We start from the raw sequence: 5,659 nt of genomic DNA on the forward strand, positions 1-5,659 counted from the left end.
CAGGTGAAGGCCACAGGAACTGGCAGTGGGAGGCAAAAAAAGAGCATGAGTTACACCACATTCCTTACAGGGCAGGTGGGGGTCACAAGAAATGAGAGTGGATCTGAGCTGCAAGAGAAGAGGCTACTCTGGGGAGGCCACATGGTAAAGGTGTGCAGGCAGCAGTGTGGATCGAGGGAAAGAAGGAGGTGCCTAGGCCATGTGGCAGGTGACTTAAAATCACTGAGATAGGGCCTCCCTGGCGGCGCAAGGGGTCAAGCACTGCACTACGAAGCAATCCGCAGCCTCTGCAGCACGAGTTCAATCCCCCGCCGGCCAGGGAGCTACCCACTTGGCACAGTAGACCTCTCCTGTCTCCCCGCTGCTCCCCTCAGCACTGTATTTCAGTCAGTCTGCCTGTTCTGCTCCCCACTCTGTCTCTGGTGAATCCTCTCACTCCCCACATCTCTGGCCTGTACCCCAGTTCTTGTATGCATAAATGAATCTTTTTAAAAAATCATTGAGATAGATCTGTAAAGGCAGGACTGGCCACAGTGCAGGTTTCCTGATCCCATGCAGACCGGGTCAAGGAGGAGTCAGAGTCCTCAGCAGTTTTTTGCAGGTCTTTTATTGGGGTTCACCAGGCATATGGCAGGCAGGGGTGCTGGGGGCCGGGAGGCTGGCAGGCCTTCCAGCCCCCAGCAAATCCTCACTCTATCTGGGCTCTCTGGTGATCTCGGCATCTCTTCGGCTTCTGCTGCTGCTCCTGGCGTCCCCGTGACGCTGCCCTTAAAAGCACAGTCTTAGCCCAGCTGAATCCCATCTACCTATGCCCACACCCTACTCCAGTGCCCGCCATCAGGCATGCATTCAGGACAAGATCCATCATCTATCCTGATGGCGGAAGGGCAGAAAAGCCTGACATTTTCTTTATCCTACAGATCCTAACTCACATCAGGAATTTAATTATTCCATATATATGTGTGTGTGTGTATATATATACATATATAATATATATAATTTTTTATATAATAAAATTTTATATTATATTTCATATAATATAAACCAATTTTTATCAAGTTCCCACTAGAACCAGTTTCTGTCATATTGATTATTTATCCTCACTCTCATTACCTTCATCATCTGATGGTCATAACTATCATGAAGTAGTTAACATTATCCATTTTAAAGAGTAGGAAATCAAGGTTCAATCAGCTGAAGCCACTCAGAGAGGGTCACACAGGCATGTGAGGGTGGGCCTTAGAGACACACACCCTCTTCCACACCACCTCCCTGGACAGGTAGCAGGAGACTAGGGTTGAGGCTGCCATCCTCATACACTTCCTCAGGCCGTCTAGGTTTTTTCCATTTCTCAAAACCCGCCTCAGATTAACTTCCCCACTAAAAACTCCAAGTGGCCCTTGGGTAGAGAGTTCCAACCCCTGCGACCAACCAAACTGCACAAGTCCCTGGGTTTGTGGGCCCAGTGAAGTTCTAAAGCAGCCTTCAATGCACTCTCCAAGCAAACAGACCGCACCCCAGGAGATCCTCCAAGGCTAGCCTGTCCTAATCTTTCCCTAATGATGGGTACCATTTAAGTGTCTATTGTGCCACCTGCTGTGTTAGGCACTTTACATTCACTATTTCAATTAATTCTCATACCCACCACTGAAAGTAAGAAGCAATGCTCCTTTTTCACACACTAGGAAATGGCAGCTCTGAGGAGTTGAGCTGTGACTTCTGACTACAAGACTGAGCTCTTTGCAGCCACATGGATGGAGCTGGAAGGGATCATGCTCAGCGAAGTAAGCCAATGGTACAAGTTTCAGAGATGATTGACCTCAACTCAAAATAATTCATTTCCTGGGATGATCTGTCCTGACATTTTGGGGAGGCCTGACTTCACCCCTGCCTGAGGCCATCTATGAAGCCTCTCCCAATCAGTCATCACCTAGTGACACTTGCAAACTGATAACTGATGATAAATTAGCAAAGTTGGTTGATCACCGTGTGCCAGCCACTGTGCTAAGAACATCACAGGTGTGAGGGGAAAAGACCTCAATGCAGGTTCTCAATCTTGGCCCTGCTGGCATTTTGTGCCAGGTCATTTTTTTCTTATGGGGCTGTATGGTCATTGTAAGCTGCTCAGTAGCGCCCCTCACCTCAACCCAGTAGGTGCTAGTGGCATACCTGCTCCCAGTTATTGACAACCAAAAATGTCTCCAGAATGGCCAAATATCTCCTGGTTGACAATATGGCCTTCAGTGAGGGCCACAGTTTTAACATGTAAAGTTCTAGATTGATATAGCAGGACCACTTTTCTCTTGCCCAACTCAGCACAGCGTCTGAAGGCAACCCGGTCTTCTTGACTCAGGTCACCCCAGGCTGCTCTGCATATTCGATTGGGAGCTCTGACTCCAGGTAACTTCCATAATAAGAGCCCCATGAAGAAGGGCCCCCCAAAATCTCCCCAACTCCTGGGCCTTGGGTTTCCTGAGCTGATTTGCTTGGAATCCATTAAGTGGACATAAACCCCAAGAGAACCCTTTCCAAATCCTTCCTGGCCACTAATTATTTGCAATCTTACAGTGAATTAACCTTGCTAAGCTCACTATTCTTGTCTGTAAAGTCAGGATAACAGGTAATAGCACTCCTGTCCCCTGGGTTCTTGGGAAGATGCCAAATGTAAAGCTCCTACTTACCTATGCCAGGACAATACGTATAAAGCTCCTACTCCTGTGCCAGGCACACAGTAGGGCTTAGCATCTAAACTGCCTTTGCCGTCACTCTTGCGTCAGCAAGAGAAAGGTAAGATTTTATTTGGAACAAAACCGGTGAGGGATGAACCAGTGTAATGAAAGGGCGGTTGTATTTCCTTCCAGGCATGACTTAGGGCCTGGCATAACCCAACTCCTCTGTGAATCTCCACGTACTCTTCCCTCTGACCATGCACACAGACCTGTTAGATGAAGACTGCCATCCTAGCCCTCAGAAAAAGCGGTGGGGGCCTCCTCTGCAGGTGTCTGCTGTCCAGTAAGCTTGTCAGCGGAGGCTTTTCTGCGCGGGGCTCATTTGTCAGATGTACAGGTGTGCCTGGGCTCAGGTTACACTCTTGAGTCAGGGTCATGGTTGCCCGGATGAAGGGGTCTTCCCCCCAGGGATGGAAGCTTTTATCACCTGAATAACAGCCTAATGCAGCCTGGAGCAAACAAAGGTCCATGAACAGGTTTCTCTTTGCCCTGCGTCTGGAAACCAAGAGCCAGGGCTCCTGTGTGGGTTGTATTGCCACATCCTCTGGGGAACCAGGTCGGGGTAAAACTGCAGGTCACAGGGTAAAAAGAACCAGGGAGGAAGAAAGTAGCTATCCAGTCAGGCTCCATGGTGTATGAGGCCTGCGTAATTAAATAAACAAGCCTCGCTGTGCTGGGACTGGAAACACAATTTCATTTTCCTTCTGCTCCTGCCTCCTTGGCCCCGAATATCTCCACAGAGAAAATGGGGTCAAGGCAGATGATGCGCAAACCTGAACGTCTTTCTAATCTCTGCAATTAGAAAAATCATTTTGATGGAAAGAGCAGGCATAGCTTTCAGGGGGGAATGGAATTTGGGGAGTAATTCAGATTTCACGTATTCACTACCTTTTTCTTTCCTCAAGTCGGTAGGGCCTCCTAGCAGCGCCTCTAAAGTGTTGTGCATCTCATAGCTTGCTTCTGCTGTGCTGCCAGAGGCATAAGCTGTTTGCGCTTTCTCCCTGAGAGCCAGGGTGGCAGAGCCTTAGCACCCACCCGCTGCACCCCGCAGGCTTGGGGACCTCGCTTAGGGCCGCTCCTGAACATTGTATGATTCAGACTCCGCTGGGCTGATTGATGCAGGCGAGTTTCTGACAATCGCATGACAAGATCACTCTTACTCCACAGAATAATGTCTCCTGGGATGTAGGAGTGGTGAAGTGTATCCAAATGCAAAAGTTAAATTTAAAACTTTGGGGCCTCCCCTGGTGGCGCAGCGGTTGAGCGCTGGGCTGCGAAGCTACCCGCAGCCTCTGCAGCACCGGTTCGATCCCCAGCCGCCAGCGAGGGTCCCACATGGCGCACAGACCTCTCCTGCCTCCCGCTGCTCCCCTCAGCAGTGTATTTCGTCAGTCTGCCTGTTCTGCTCCCCGCTCTGGCTCTCGTGAATTCTCTCACCCTCCCATGCTTCTGACTGTACCCAGTGCTTGTATAAATAAAGAAATCTTTAAAAAAAAAAATTAAAACTGGAAGTCCCCAAGGAAATGATGACGTCACTCAGAACCCAGCTGGCTGTCATGGGTCCAGCCTCGCAGGCAGCTCTGGCTTCAAACCCGGCTCCCTCCGTCAGGTGAGCTCTGCGGCTCAGGATCTACATCTGCCAAGTGGTGCCAATAACGTAATCCGCATAGGAAAGGGAGGTTCCAGGTTCCCTGCCCCACCCAAGGAAAAGAGGTGCTGAGCTGGGAGAAGCTAGAAAAGATTAGGACAAGGATTATAAAGTAAAAATCAAAATCAACAAAGCAACTATAAACCAGACACACTAAGGGGCAGGGGGATGAGGGTGGAGGGATAGGGGTCAAAACAAGGGGGGTGGGAATTGTATGGGGACTATAACCAAGATGAAAATGCATACATTGTGCAAAAATGAAAAATGATGTAAAAAATATATAAAATAAAATTTTTTTAAAAATTTAAAAAATAAAAGTTTATCTGAAAAAAAATTTCACCAGTTTTGATCTGTTATTAGATTAAATTCCTGCAAAAAAAAAAAAAGAAAGAAAGGAAAGACAACTCGGAGGAGGCACATGGAGCAGAGGGACATGTGGAGAAGCCACACTTCCTTCTTGGTCTTGTTCCAAGGACTCGGGGGACAGGGCAGGAGACACTTGAAAGAGACAGAGACGTGGGTGAGAGACCCGTGGGGAGGCTGACAATGGCAGCCCTTACCTTAACCTGGGTTTTTTTTTTTGTTTTGTTTTGTTTTTTGCCAATGCAATGGCTAATCTTTATTGGGAAGAAACTTTACAGCACATTGTAAGTTAGTACAGAGGCTCAATGGGCAGCTGGTGTGGCACCAGCTTGTAATGGGTCCCACAGCTAGGGCATCGTTGGGCCTCACCTTTGTGCAGCCAAAACCAGATGACGGTACTGTTGTCCTCTTCACAGATGCAGCCCACAATTCGTTTATTGGAGATGGAGGGGACCAAATTAGGGTCTTCCTTAGTGCCTGAAGCTGCCTTTGGGGCTAACAGATTGCATGGATCCTGTCCTTTCTGTGCAGCCATCATGATCTCCCTCTCCAGTCCAGTTGCCTGTTCCTCATCAGTAGGAACACCACCTCCAGACGCCATGGAGTGCACCACGGCGACCCCATTGGGACCTCGGGCCCTCAGGGCCTGTGCAACCAGCGCTCCTGCTCCGAAGTAACCTTGAAGCCATCGCCCGCTATCAACGGCAGCACTTCCGGGAACAGGTTCCCCTTAACCTGGGTTTTGATTTTGCTCTTTTCCTTCCACACTTGCCTGGCCCCTTCTGCCCCTGTCCTGTGGGTGCCCACCAGAAGGTGCCTTAGACTTGTGGCAGGCTTTTGGGCCTCAGCGGCCCTGCTTTGGGCCAACACTCACCCAGCTAGTGCGTGGAAGTCAGAGTTGGGGACTCCAGACCCCTGT

At 49.3% G+C, this 5,659-nt stretch overlaps 1 pseudogene; it reads right to left on the reverse strand.

Annotated features, from left to right (window-relative positions):
• Positions 1 to 5,029: 5,029 nt before the first annotated feature.
• LOC119253415 (cytochrome c oxidase subunit 5B, mitochondrial-like) lies at positions 5,030 to 5,429 on the reverse strand (annotated as a pseudogene).
• Between the last annotated feature and the right edge of the window lie 230 nt (positions 5,430 to 5,659).

This window comes from Talpa occidentalis, unplaced genomic scaffold (assembly GCF_014898055.3).
Source record: "Talpa occidentalis isolate TD23 unplaced genomic scaffold, MPIMG_talOcc4v2.1 talOcc4.2, whole genome shotgun sequence".
Taxonomy (NCBI): Eukaryota; Metazoa; Chordata; class Mammalia; order Eulipotyphla; family Talpidae; genus Talpa; species Talpa occidentalis.